Genomic DNA, 15,248 nt, shown 5'->3' with positions numbered 1-15,248 from the left:
TTCTGATCTATATTTTGTCAGCTAGTCTATGATGATACTACAGGACTTGATCTCAAAGTCTTTATTTAGGATAAACAGTGTCCACTGCTCTCCCCTTGTCCACTAGAGCACTCATGAGTGTAGAAGGCTATCAGGTTGTCAAACATGTTCCTCCCTTTGTAAATCCTTGCTGACTACTCCCCGTAACCTTCTTGTCCTTCTTATATTTGGAAATGCTTTCCAGGAAGATTTTCTCCTAAACCTTCATAGAGACTAAGATAAGACTGAATGTCCTGTACTTCTCTAGATAGTTATTCTGGGCTTCTTGAAGATAGGAGTGATATTTTCTCCCAGTTGCCATGACCATTCAAAGGTAATCAAGATTGCCCTTGCAATATTAGCCAGCTCCCTCATCGTGAGTGCAGCCTGTCAGGCCGCAGCAGCTATGTACGTCCACTTGGTTCTAGTGCTCCCTAAACTGCCCCTCTTCCACTAGGGTAAGTCTTCCTGGCCCCAGACCTTCCCTCTGGTCTTAAGTGCCTGGGATTCCTGAAGGATGGTTTTCCTTGTAGAGACTAAGGCAAAAAAGGCACTGAGTACCTCAGCCTCTCCACATTGTATGTCACCAGGTCCCTTGATCCATTCAGCAGTGGGGCCATGTTTTCCATGATGTTTATGAACTTGTAGAGCCCCTTCTGGTAGTCCTTCACACCCCTTGCCAGACCCAGCTCCAAGTTAGCCTGTATATATCAGACTCTGTGCTCCTCCTGGGATGTCTTCCACCCTTCATACACTTACTTTCATAGCCATGTACCTGCTGAAAATGCTTCAGCAGACATGGAGAAGAGCAACAAGATTCTTCATTCTCCACCAGCCCTTTGCAAGACAGGTTGTGCTGGGCTTGTCAGCTTCTCCTTTCATTTGCTTGCACCTCTGGGCTTAGCATGGCTTTCACACCTCAGTGCTGTCAGCAGATTCTGCCCCAGAGGGCAGAGACTTTTTTGCCTTTCACAGTATATTTACAAGAGCAATGTAGTTTTAAAACATAAAGGATGAGGGTAAAGAACATACAAATATATTGCCTATGTTGTTTCATTTATTTCTGTTTAAAAATTTGTTATTGAAACTCAAAATGACAAAAGTGACTTGGCCAGTCAGAATATGCAATCCACTGTACTGCTCTTTGGCAAGTGATGTTTTGGGATGCACAGGACACATTATCATTGCAGTATGCCATGGAGTCAACTGGGAAAAGATACCAGACAGAAGAAATCTCTTGATCTTGTTCTAGGTTAAAATTCACAAATCTTCGTGGATTTAAATGAAGGAAAACCATATTTTTAATTAATCTTGGGTGGTTTGTTTGTTTGTTTGTTTGTTTGTTTTAAGGATTAAACTATAGAACATTAATAATGAAAACAGTAACAACACTTTGGAAATAGATGTGTAACAGTATACTCTTCAATATATTCTCAGTAGTTAGCAATTTGAGTGAATTCAATACAAATGAAAATAAAACAAAATAAATTTCATCTGTGGTGTTCAAATGTTTCACTGGTGTCTTGTGAAATTTACATCTGTGACTCAAGTAATAATACTTGAAAGTCTTAAGTGATAAAACACAAAGCAGTGGCTCATTTGGGCACAGAAATCGTATCAACAGGCACTTAACAGGTACAGTCACAATGGGGAACAACAGAAAGGAAAATTATGGATATGCCATCATTGCTTTCAATGTGGGGATGGGAAGGGAAGATCTGTTTGCAAAAATACTTCATTAAAAAAAATCTATTGACTTAGGCAGCAGCAAATAATCTTGGTGTACTAAAGCATCAACCACCATATTTCATCTTGTGAGAGCTGTATCATTAATCCATATGTGCCCCCAGTGCAATGCTAGGTTATGTAGGTGCATGAGGTTTATCAAAGTGTGCAATATTTTCTTAGATCTGGCAGGCTCTGAGATGTCACACTACTAATTGGCAGTAGAAGAGGGAAAATTGTTTCCCTCTCCATGTGGGGCGTGTTTATGCTCCTGAGCAACTGACAGAACACCAGAGACTTTAATTATCTCATTATTAAAGCTGAGTGTGCCACCATCACATGCCCAGTTTCCACTGAAAGATGTGTTTCAAAGCTCTTGTTGATAAAGATGTTGGTCAAGAGATGCACTGGATGGACAATTTAACTCCCAAATGTTTGTGCAGCCAGACCTGCATTGGAATTGTGCCTGTATGACCTCACCAACATCAGAACTATTGACTTACAGTAAGAATTTGAAACACTGAAGGTCAGGCTGCCAACACACCGTTGAACCATCAAAGCACATGTTCCAAGAGGATGCAGATCAGCAGCAAGCTGCCCCTGAGTGAGTAGCACTGGAGTGGGCAATGCCTTCCAAATTTTCTCTTGCACTCATCCAGCTAGGAGAAATAAAAATCAGGTTGATCTGAGGTTGTAGCCCCGAATCCTAAAGTTCATCTCCCAGGGAGAACAAATGTTTTCCACTGTGCACCATAAATTCCTCATGGGTGAAAATTTGCTGATGCAAGAGTTGAGGTTCAAAATTCCCAGGCTTTAGCCTTCTTGCTACACAATATCTTTTTGTGTTGAATACAATTGTTTTCCAACTGGTAAATATAAGGACAGGCATTTGCAGTGTCTGAATGTCCTAAAGTAGATTCTTGCACCTGGTACTGAGTATGGTAGGAAGAGCATGTTGTCTGGTTCTCTGTTGTTGTGCCAAGCTTTTCAGATGTTCTTTTAAAATCAGTAGTCCTTCAAGATGTGTTCAGTACAAGGAATGTATTTCTTTGTTTTCTAGTGAGAATGTAGCTATCAGTGCAGGTGGCAATAAATATATTTAAAAATGATGAAAAATCTGCTCATCTAGCAGTGATATCTTTCAGGCTTGTATTCTACCACATACATTCATAGCAGGTCTTCCAGGGTTAGTCCTCTGAGCTGGGTGCGTGAACTCCTTAATACCGATGTGTAATCTGCAGCAGAGCTGGTCTCCTGGAAGGAATTACTCCCATGCCTTACTGTGGACAGGGCTCGGCAGGTCTGCCTTTGCATTGTGCAGTTGCAAATGCCTAGGGGAAAGGCACTGAAGTGGTTAAATTTTTGCATGAAGGGGATACTATAGCACAGTCATAGATATCTGTGCATTGGACCAAGGCAGTGTTTTCAACAAAATTCTGAACTGAATTACAATAATAATACCTTATTTGCTTAATGTCAAGCTATCATCAATCCCATACAAATTGTTAGCTTTGCAACAAAACACCATGTAATTGTCACTACAATCTTAAGCCTCAGCAGTCTTGATTTTCAAAATACTAGTTCATCAATAAACAATTGTAAAGGCTTTAAGCTCCATCAGGAATGCAGTAAAGAAGCTCTTTTCATCTGTGATGTCAATAAACTGAGATGAGAAAAGAAACTAGATTCATCCAAGTGACAAGTGGAGATATATATTTTAACCATAATGAATAAATGACATCCCTATTAATGATTTATCTGCTTTCAACTTTAACAAACAGTTCTAGTGATAACAACTAAATTTTTTTTGTATTAGAAAACTAAACTGACACATAGCTAACATAGTCAATTAGAGCCTAGTTCGATATTCATAAATGCTAGCTTAGAGTATGGAAACTGAGTTGGTAATTACAACTAGAACTATTCATTTTCTTTTTTAAGAGTAGATATCTAGGAATGCCATTTAGTCATTACTCAGAATTACTTGTTATCTTTGATGAACTTAGTCTGTGCTTTCATCTGGTACCAGACTGCATGCTAATGCCAATCAACAGTGTAAATATGCAAAGAAAAAATATTTGGGATGCAAATTTTAAATAAGCCTGGTGTCATTTTCATTCTGATCCCATTGAATCAGAAACTGCAGTGGCAGCGCCCTCTTCAAAAATGCTACCACTGGGGCAAGAGGGGATATCATTGTGCTTAGAAAAATCCATCTCTATTCTTGTGACAAGAAATGCACTGCAAATGGGCATTTTTCCTATCCCTCAGTCCATTCCATTTGTTCCTATTCTTATACCAATTTTGAGCCACTCACCCGTATCCTGCCCATTAGAGCTGGTTAGTACGTGCTGTTCATTTATCATACAGGAAACAGGCTGCTTCGCCATTCAGATCTTTTCACAGGAAGGTGGCCGTGTCATCAAGGTATTTCTGAAGGCTTGAAAAGCGAGAGCAGAGCCCTGTGTCCCATGGCAGCCTTGCCATCGCCAGGGGCCACAGGTGCAGGCACTGGAGACTGAAACCCAGTGCTTCTGTTTTGTGCAAACAACGGAAACAGGTTGTTTTTGTCCCTGTACAGAGAAAAAAGCACAGCAGCAACAATAAATGTCACAACCTGAAGAGCTGCCACAAAACAGAAATGTCATCCTCCGGTCAAGTTTTGGAGACATTTAGTTTGGGGATCCAACTCAGCATCTAAGACACACACACACACACAGAGAAAAAGATGATGCAGCTGTTTTTCTGCAACTGGATTCTATTTTTTTTTTCCATCCTTATGTTTAAAATACCTATTTTAAGCTTTCCTGTAGTGTCTGTCATAAACCCCTTTAGGTACTGCAGAGGAAATTTTGAAACACAAATACTCGATAATAACAACAACAATAACAATAAATATGAATGTCAGAAAGACAATTACTCCTATTTTTGCCTTTGAAAGTTCTACCACTGTGTCTATAAACATCCCCAGTGTTCTCTAACCTCAGTACCATTTATCTGTAGGAAGATGAATGCTCTTTTGAAGTTGTGGGTAATTTTTCAAAATATTGGTTTCCTCCTGTTTTCTCTTCATTTTTCTCACGATGCCTCTGCTCCATGGAGATGCTAGTTAGTACATTAGCTCTTTGCTTCTGAAGAGCTAGATGAAAGATTTTAACCTTTCACACTTGTCCCTTGTATTTACTCAGTCATAAACCACAGCACACCTACCAGAAAAGCAGGAGGAAACATAGAGCAGAGCTGGAGCACATGGCTGGATAATGTGAGTACAGCTGCAAGGGAAACATTCACTAAAGCCAGCAGATCTGGTTAAACCTGGGTTAGGCTGTCAGCACTGAGGTCAATGCATTGTCACAGCTGGACCAAGGTGAAATTGGGACTTAACCTCTTTTCTTTTCTGCTGGTTGCAGATTCAGTGCCTCATTCTAGCAAGACTGTAAGAACTCTGCCCCCACCTTTGGAGAACAGACATTAACCTTGAAGGACAGCTATTTGCATAAAATATGTTGCAAATACTGGATTTCTGAACACAGGCTTCTGTTAACATATTTCAGTGGAAGCACATTTTAAAAAAAGATGGTTATTTGGAATTGTCACGCATTACAGTGAATACAAATACACTCTTATAAATGAATAAAATGCTAAAGCTTCTTATGTTAGGATCTGTCACTCAGTCTCAGTGGAACTTTATCCTCTTCATAAAGGCTTAAACTTTCTACTGAAATAAATATAAATCAGCACCTCATTCTAAGTCATTGAAATGGTGGTATGCTTTGTTTTTCTGGATAAAAATCAGATGGGATCCAGTTAGCAAGCTGGCAGTAAATGTCTTAGTGGTCAGACTAATCACCTTTAATCATTTCAAGCCCTGAGTCACTCTGAGATAAAAAGGGGAAATCCAGGCATTGCTGTCTGCACCTTCCTGAGAAAGTGTCTTTGGGCACAAAGCCCAGTGGAGACCACAACCTCAGAAAGAGGGGCCAGAATAAATAATAAAGTAAGTTCAGCTTAGCCTGAAAATGTTCTTTGTCCCGGTGGGGGCCCTCCCAAGGCTCAGAAGGATGCTCCTGTGACCCTTCAGGCATGCTTTAACCTAACTGGAGAGGTTCACAGGAAGCAGGGGGGGAAATGACAGATAGTCCCTCTTGCCATGGTGTGTGATAGGCTGTGCAATTAAGCAGGTTGGTGCTTTTCAGGAGCTTCAGAAAGCAGGCTTTGAGAAGCTGTCCAGCAGGAAGAAGTGGGTGTGTTGTGTATGATGGCTTGCTCCCAGGAAGAGGGCCCTCAATCTCTTTTCCAATGAGGATCTTTTATAGAAAGTCATAGCAAATATCAGACCAGGCATCAGATAGTTCTGTGGTCTCACTGTCCTCAGATTTCAGAAACAGTGTGTATAGGCCATTTTGTTATTTACACTGGAAATCACAGCTTCCTAGCAGAGACTGAGGAGGTTAAATGAGATTTTTTAACTTCTCTAGGAGTCCTGCTGGGCTTAGGTCCATGGTCTGCATGCAGGTGTTGATAATGTCTCTGTATGACAAGGAAATAGCAAATTGAAATCAAAATGGTTTTTCATTGTGAATGTGCTTTGTGACCACAGCCTCTGCAGTACCCATGAGCCATCTCTGATCTTGTAATAATGAGATGTAGATGAAAATTTCCTTTGGAAAAAATGAAGTTAACAGAGCTTTGAAAGTCAAGTCTCTACCCTTTGCCCTGCTTCTTTCACTTATTATAAGAGTTGATAAGGATGTATTTGCTTCTCCCCTTCCCTCCCTCTTTCAGCTCTCTTTTCTCCCTGCTCCTCTAGCTCTGCTAGGGCCTGTCTGCTGTGCCTGAAGTACTCTTGCAGCCGACTGCTTCCAAACAACATTTAGGAAAAAGTTTCTGGCTTGGGACCAGAAAAAAGTGAATGGAAAGGAGGGGAACAAGGTGTGTCTTACAGGCCATTTGTTTCCAAACTTTTCTGTCCCCCACAGTATCATGCAACCAGATCTTGATTATCCACATTAAAAGAGACTTAACACAGCTTGTATAAAGCAAAAATGTAGCTAATGCAAACCATATGGCAATTAGGCTACCAGGACATTGAGTGAAAAAGTAATGGAGAAGGGAAGTAAGGCCAGTAAAACTCTGAAGCCCTTTAAAACTGGGCTTCAAAATTATTGATTCCACTCTGTCTTCTCTGTGGGCTCCCAGAAGAAAACTTTGTCCATGTTCAGCAAACAGCCACTGCAGGTTAAAGTTACCCAGTGGTCAGCCCTGAGGGAGAGTACCTGAAATCACAACAAATGAACACCTGCTTAATGCCCTGGCTGAGAAATGGAAAACCTGGAATCAGAAAAAGGTCCTACTGATGAACTAAAAATGACAGCCTTTGAGCAGTTCATTGTTTAATTGCCCCATCAGATTTCAAAGTGCTTTTCTCACCTGGAAGACAAACCTGAAGAAGTTAATTGACCAAGATACATCAGAATTTCTCATTTGTTTGCAAGTTTATCCTATCCTAGGACACTCCATTTCTCAGTGGAAGGAAACAAGAAATAATTCCTGTAAAAAATGTTTCAAAACCCGCTGTCTGCTGATAATTTAATCAAGATACAAAAATCCCTTTTCTGTTTGGGCACATTAAGTGCTACCCTATGGACTTAAAAGCAAAGGCTCTGCAGTGCATTGTGAAATGGATCCCGGGATTTCAGGACATGGCAAAAACATTTGGAAGACTTAGATGCAAAGCTATTAGGAGGGAAAGCAGTAATAAGGAATCTTAAAATGGTAGGACTGAAACCACCAGATTCCTCATGTGCTATGGGTCACTTGGGATGTCACTTGTCTTAAAATCTAGCTTACTGATTCTCACTATATTGCAGTGGAATGACTGCATCTTCTTCTTACCTGCCACAGCTGTCAGAGTGTGTCTTCTGGTGACTCTTATATCAGACTGTTGTTCAGTAATGAAATACTAAGCGGAAAAGAACTCCGCACATCTCTGGGAGATAGAAAACCCCAAGGAAAAAAAATCTGTGCACGTTCACAAAGAACAAATCGTACCACCCAAGCTAGATTATTTTTTGATAGAATTACTAAATTAATGGATGATGGGAATGAAATCGATTAAGCGGTTCTGAGCTTTCAGTAAGGCTTTTGATATGGTGTGTCACAAAATCTGGTGTGAAAAATGAGTAGCCATCTGAGCTGCAAAGAAACTGTCATGGATTGAATCAAGGACTTAAGGGGAGGGAAAGAAAGTTCAAAAAATAAATGGCAATGACAAACCAGAAGGACGTATTTGCTCTGGGCTCTCCAAAATCTGGTGTTCATTTCACTGGTGTTTCATGCCCTATTAGGGAGCTGTTACAAAAGGTGGAGGTGACAATAAATTAGGAGGTTCAACTGAGTTAGAAATATGAGCAGGAATTAGTAGAAAGATGAATTTTCCCTCAGCCTCAGATTCACTCGATATCACCTCTCCACACACAATCCAGACCCCCTGTAAAATACTGAATCACACCCATTAGGCTGGGAGAAGGGGAGGGAAACACAGCAGGACTGAAACGTGTGCCCAGAGGAGCAGCATGGCAAGGTCAGCACAGACCTTGGTGGAGAGACCTCTTGAGCACCTGAGCATCCAGCTGGTGACCCTCTGGGCCGTGGGTTTTGGTTCTCTCACAGCTTGCTTTGCCTGACAGCTGTGCTCTGCTTGGAAGGCTGAAAAGCCAGCAGAGACCTATAGAGATGGGAATTGAAAAAAAAAAAGAAAATTCAGCAATCTGACTCATGTAGCACAGAAAAAGGGTATTTTAAGGAATGTGTGGGAATGTTTCCTATCATGTCACAGGAAGATCCTGTCTGCATGCTGACGAAACTAGGCTTCAAATACAGCTTTGCTGTGCTGATTTTTACTCCCGTTTCTGTGTCTTTTCAATAATAACTTGGAGAATTAAAGGTGACACAACCAAGCCAAAGGACCAGCAAGGGTCTGTGACATACCCTAGGACAGATCCCTGAGCACTTGATGCCTTAAAACTGAATGCCAACAGTTTTAAGCACTTTATAAGCATTTAACTCCCTCCCTCCCTCTTAGCGTTAGCATTTACTTCCAAATGTTGTTGGATAAAACCACTTGAAGACCTGGAAAGCACCTTTTATTCCTGTATGTGTGTTGTAGCAATTTCTATTCTGAAGGTCTCAGACCTTCTGTGACTCATTTTCTCAGGTGATTTCAGATTTTTGAGCAAGTGAAGTAGCGAGCATGAGTGACACTAACACTTTGCCAAGCAGAGAGACTAATTTTCTTCTGTTACAGAGATTAATGTCATTCTTTTTGGATACAAAAGAAATCTCCTGGCTGATGAACTTTGCTCTGACACTGGGTGGGAATGGTTCCAGACTGTTGTTATTCTCTCTCTTTCCCCGGAATCGCTTTGCTCAGCAGCTATTTATTTGTAGGATACTGAATAAGCCAAGGAGCTGCGCCAGTTCCTGCTGAGAATCAGTGATCAGCTCTTGTGCTGGGGGAAAAGGCAATAGGAGCTGAGCCCTTCTGAGGGAAAGCTGCCTAGTTCAAGACCTCTCAGATGCTGCCAAAACCAACAAGGCAAACAGCCCTCGTGGGCAGCCGTGAACCCATGGGGTTGAGAGGTCTTTGCTGGTGGCACAGTCCACTGGCTGAGAACACCTGCGGTTTGAAGGAGCCAGCAGTCCTTTCTGATTAACAACCTCCTACAAAGCACATTTTCATCTAATTTACCTCTTTTGGCTTTCAAATAAGCAAGTGTAATGTCACACCTGCTAAGCAGCTAGAATTATGCAGCATCATAAATTAAACTTTTTAATTTGCCAAGATTCCTGGCTTATGCTGTTTATCATTCAGAGTCATCCTTCAGAGAGGCAGGAGTGTTTCCTGCATGGCTGCATGTGAGAGGGGAATCTTTTCCCCTAGTCTTGCAGCACAGGAGGAGGCACGGATGGCAGTGGGCAGGGAGCGCCAACACCGGGAGCTCTCCAGAAGGATGCATCATTAGCAAAGTCATTAACCCAGGACACCTGTGTGGCACCTGTGTGTTTTCCACCACGTAGCCCCACAGCTGCTGGAGTGGCTGGCGAGATCCTGCTCCTCGTGGTGCAGACCAGAGCCCTCTCTGGCTGAGGCACTTTCTGTCAGCAGGGCAGCACTGAGGAGCCAACAGCTTTGCAGCTGTCAGGTACTCTGAGAAGTCCTTACAAACAGGAGCATGATGCTCACATTAGTGCTGCTGTTCCAGCTGAGTAGGCTGGCATCAGCTTCAAACGTTCTGCTGTGCAGGAAGGGAAAGTGTCTTTATGAAGTTGGGTATTTTCAGCCTCCTTCCTCCTGTCCCTCGACTCAAGGCCCAAAGCTGTTTAATGCATGAGAGAGGGAATTAGTGAAGAGCATCCTTCTGTAAATGCATTTCACTGATGGAAGCTGGCTTTGGAGATTGTTATCTCTTGAAAAGTATTTAATGCAGTGGGTATCTGTTGGAAAAGTATTGATGAGACTAGATTTTACATAAAAAGAGCAAAATGGTGCTGCTGCTTAGCACAAGTTCCCTGAAGTAGAAATCAGAAGTGTGAGCTAGTCACAGGTCTGGTAATTGCAGAAAAAATGGGGTGACTGTACTGTCTTTTCCTGTGAAATTTTTCAATGGCCTTTTTCCTAAAGCTGAATCCTTCTCATTGTTTGGAGAATTGCGATAGATTCTCCTTCTCAACAAGAAATAGGCTTATTCATGGACTACAACAGTTTGAGGTCAGGGAATGTGGAGTGAAAACACTAAAGTGAAAAAATAATTTCCTTTTGAAGAAACATTTGAAGTAACAACAAATTGCTTTTTGAACAAATCTATGAAGAGTTATCTAGGCAGAAAGTAATACAAATGAGTTAAACTGCTCATAAGCATTTGACCTTTTCCATAAATGAAAAATCTGTATCAAAATAGATATAGTTATATGTGGATATGCTTAGGGTAAAATAACTGCATTTAAAGAACTTGACCCAAAAATAGTAGCACACATAGTCTAGATACTGTGATGCTAGAATATCTAGACTATGTGATGCTAGAAAATGAGGGTGATTAGTGGTACCTTGCAGGGAAAGAGAGCTTAATTTGGATGCTATCCCTTCTTTCTGTACAACATACACATAGCTGCTCGGAAAACAAGCTGAGAAGGAGCCCAGAAGGACAGCAGTGAATGGCATGAACCCCCCAAAAGGGAAAACAAAGTTCACCAACTGTGTAGAGCACAGCTCAGCTTTCCCTATCTGCCCTTGGCTTTGCTGTGGCCAGAGGGCAGAAGGTGGATTCCTTCTGTACAGCCTTCTCCTGGTGAGATCCTGGGCTTGTCAAGGGAAGAGCAAAGGAGCTGTGAAGGCTCAGAGATGTACCTGCTTATGAGACACCAAAACTGCTCTTTGATATCGTGCAATCAGGACAATCCATGGAGGTTTTGTTTCATTGTGGTCTCCTCTGAAGGAAGATAAACTCAAGTTAAATATGCACATTGCCTATGCAATATTGATGAAGAATCTTCTACACTCTGTCCCTTAAGGATATGTTCCATTAAGGGATATAAAAATCCTTGGTTTAAATGAAGACTACATTATTGCTGCTCACATCTAAATTAAAGTGTGGAGACCAAGTATGGAGTTGTTACACAGATCTCTTCCCAGAGGACTTAGCCATATTTATTCAGTGTAGGGACAGATGTGGGAGGCTCAGGGTCTGTAATAAGCATATCCATGGCTTGGATGTGCTGGCACCGCTGGGCCCTTCTCAGTCAGCAATGGGAATGCAGCCTGTGGGTAGCAGACTGTGTCTTGCTTCAGCTGGGCCTGGAGTAGCAATAATAAATAACAAGTAATTCCAAGTCCAGTAGGAACAACCCATCTCCATGGGTCAGTAGCGTTAAATGTCTTCTGGAAGCCAAATCAGTTGGATACCTCATCACCATGTGAAGTATATTTAGAACTTCACACCTGTGAATCATAATAAAAAAATATGCTAACATATACATCAACAAGGTGTGATTTGTGATGTTAATGACATCTATACATTTACTGACAAAATATATTGCATAATTTGTGGAATTGCTTTAGCACTCAGAGCACTAACAGCACCTCTGATTGGTTCAGATCAGTGCCATATGTTGTAGAGAAAATACGTTTATACTCAATGAAGATATGAATTTTAAGGAAACCTTGAGCAAAATTATAAAATTATTAATGAGTTTTCTGCCTGTTGAACACAGAATTTTTATTTGTAATCTTATCTGAGTTGTGCTTCAGCAGTCAGCTTGGCTTTTGTTTTCACCCCTTAAGGCTTTCTTCAAATATTCCTGTACTAGAAATGTTTTCTGAAGCTCTACAACCAGACAATTAAGTGAGTACAAAGAGCACAATAATTACTCCACACAGCAAGTATCGTGTTGTGTATGGTAATGCCTTTCTTCCTTTCAGTTTTTCTTAACTAGAGATAAGTTACACCGACAGTCTGGCTTCTGAGTCCATATCCAGCTCAGTTAGGATGAGTTTTAAGAGAATATTGTGTTTCAGAAAGCACATAAATGCAAATGCTTGAAGACTGGACAGAGTTAAAGTGATCTAGGGATTTTTCATTCTCACTAATTGATGAGAGCATTTAAATTTTAAACTCTACTGCTATAATTTTTTTATATATATATGTATGTATGTATTTAAACTCCATTTCCTCAATTGTTTATTAACGTATAGCATGTTACTTTAAACAGGTTTGTCCTTTCTGAAAGGATTTAGGTGTAAAATATGCAAGAGGAGGTGATGGTAGCCCATCTTACAGGGACACCATCATTGTCAGTTTGTGGAGGCAGACTGGTCTCTTCAAGATGACTCACCCCATGGCCATGGAAAAACAGTTTTGGGGAAGGCAGGCTCCTAGCAGGGTCCTCAGATGGCCATGGTGAGTCAGAGCCCTGGCACGTGTGTTTTATTTGAAATACAGATTTCTGACAATCCTGGTAGACATTGGCCAAGTTGGCCAAGCTTTTTTTCTTTCCTGCCTCCTTTCCAGAGAGAACTGAAGATGTGTTTAACTGCTGCCAACTTTGTTAGCTGATTGATGGTCTTGTTGGCCTGGCCAAGCTCTGCTCTGAAGGTTAGGTTTCCTGAAAGCAGAAGGAAAATTCCCCCATGACCATTCTGGCGCTTGTAGAACAAGCAATTTGTCTGACTGGCTGCTGAATGTATTAATATTTGAAGTTAATTTGTCTGCTTGAATAATCTGGAGCCAAATCATGTAACCATTTATCAGTTGTAAAGGGAAGACACCGCTCTTGCCCAACCACCTCTAGAAAGTACAACCACCATAAGATTGGTACATTTGACACAGCTGATCGTGGAAAATTACACTGCAATATTGTTCTGACTGCTTGCTAACAAGAAGTATTTAGTAGTCTTATGCTCAAGGTTGAACTAAATCATGTCTTCATTGTCCAGAAGAAATGTAACAAATGAATTTGTAGTTGTATTAGCAGTGCCAGTTATGGAAGGGTGTCCAAGTCTTCCTAAGAGTCTCAGCTAAATGGAAATCTCATGCAACAAGTACATGTGTTGCAAGAGAGCATTCTCAGCAGAGGTCTTGGGAAGGGAGAGAATGCTCTGTTTAAAGAAATGGAAGGTAAACACCACCCAAAGCAGTAAAACTTTGCCCACCTTCATCAGATGATGCCCTTCCCCCAGCTGCACTGCTGACAGATGGTGGGATGGCAAACAGGAGAGCAATGCTGCCAGCAGGAATGAGAGCCTTCACTGGAGGACTTGGGTTTGGCAAAGCTGCCTGTCAAACTGGCCACAGGACGACCACAGACTGATTCTTTAGTGTTGTCACATACCCAAAATGTGGGTCAGAGTGATTTGGCAAGAGGGAAAGCTGGCAATGGGAAGGGAGGAAGGAAGAGAGGAGTGCCAACAGGAGAGAGAAGCTCTATTTGACCAGCAGGCTTTTTCATCTGCTAGAAAGACAGTACAGTTTAATATATCAAAAGCTTTCATTTAATAAATCAAAGGCTTTTATTCAAATCAGTTACAGCAGCACTCATTGCTGGGCCCTTTTGGTTGTCAGGCTGAGCCATAGCTCCATGCAAGGCCGTCTAAAGAGGCTAGAAGTCAGACTGATGTTGTATTTCATTCATTGATTGTCACTGAAAGAGATACAGATTTGTGCATGTGCTATTGTCTTGCTAGGTCTTGACACAGATTGGTACAGCCAGGCTTGAAGAACCAGGATGTGAAAAGTATCTAGCTTGGATGTGGCTTGCATTTTGCTCATACCCTACTGAGAAAAAAATGCAACCTGAATAAAATGAAGCAAAAGCGTTGCAAGCCATTGGCAGATGTTTTTTAAGCGCTGTCTCTGGATTTGCTCAAAATCTGGTTTTCAGATGTAGGCTGTAATCATTCCAAAACACAGGACTGCAATCCATGGCTGCAATTCAGTGTGGCTGAGTCTGTCTGATCCCTGTAGCAGCAAAGCTACATTTTGGTTTATGTGGTGTTTACTACTGATTAAATTCCTGTCCATGTCCAACAAAGGTCACTCCCCTTATGCCTGGGTGTGCAAGTTTGCCAGGCATTCCCACCTAACCAGTGCAGACTGGAGAACACTGAGATAATGAAATCTTCAAGGACCAACATAAAATGCCATCCCACTTCTCACAAGGCAAGGCAGTAACTATATTTCACTCCCAAGACTTTTCATCCCCAAAAGGTTTATATTATAGGCTGATAGTTATATACTGTATAAATCAGAATTTCAAGGGGACACAGCAGCAGGTTAGTTCCCTATGCATTCAGCTCAGCTTTTAAGGGTTGCAAATACAGAGAGTAATGAGATTGCATACATATCAGTGTCTCTTCAGAGGCTGCCATTGTTAATCTCATGTGTGGAAGGAGTGTGAAGTATGTGATCCAGCATGGTGCTCTCCCTTCTGAGTTATCTGAAGGTAATAGTTTCTGGAGGAGCAACTCCTCAGGGTCAAATGCCACCTCCTTGTACAGTCTCTACAGTTGTGCAGGCCTGGAAACTCTCAGGAAGGGCTCTGCTGCACTTGTAACATTCATTCATGGCACAGCAAAAACACTAGCTGGAAGGGGTTTGTCATAATAAGTGCTGGTTATAGAAATTGCTTAAAATGGGCTGAATACCATACAAATAGAGAGGGCCAAACATCTGCCCCAAATTTTCTGCCACACACAATTACTTCCATGTTTTTATCACTTTGAATGAGTGGGCCAATATGCTCCATCTATTTAGGTTCATTTTTAAAACGTACTCTCAATGACATACATCATGTGCTTGAGCACCTGAGCAACCCTATTCATTTTATGACAAGCAAACTCCTTTTAAAAGTTTTTCGTTGAAGCATATTGCTGACTGATGCCTGTAGACCTTAGTCCTACAAAGACACTTGCACAGTTCTTTCAGAGAACAGCAAGAGCAAAAGCATGGTAG

Source organism: Pseudopodoces humilis, chromosome 1, assembly GCF_049639895.1.
Source record: "Pseudopodoces humilis isolate 2021_Gansu_Grassland_sample_001 chromosome 1, ASM4963989v1, whole genome shotgun sequence".
NCBI classification, from domain to species: domain Eukaryota; kingdom Metazoa; phylum Chordata; class Aves; order Passeriformes; family Paridae; genus Pseudopodoces; species Pseudopodoces humilis.
Note: the sequence above shows the minus strand (reverse complement) of the source record.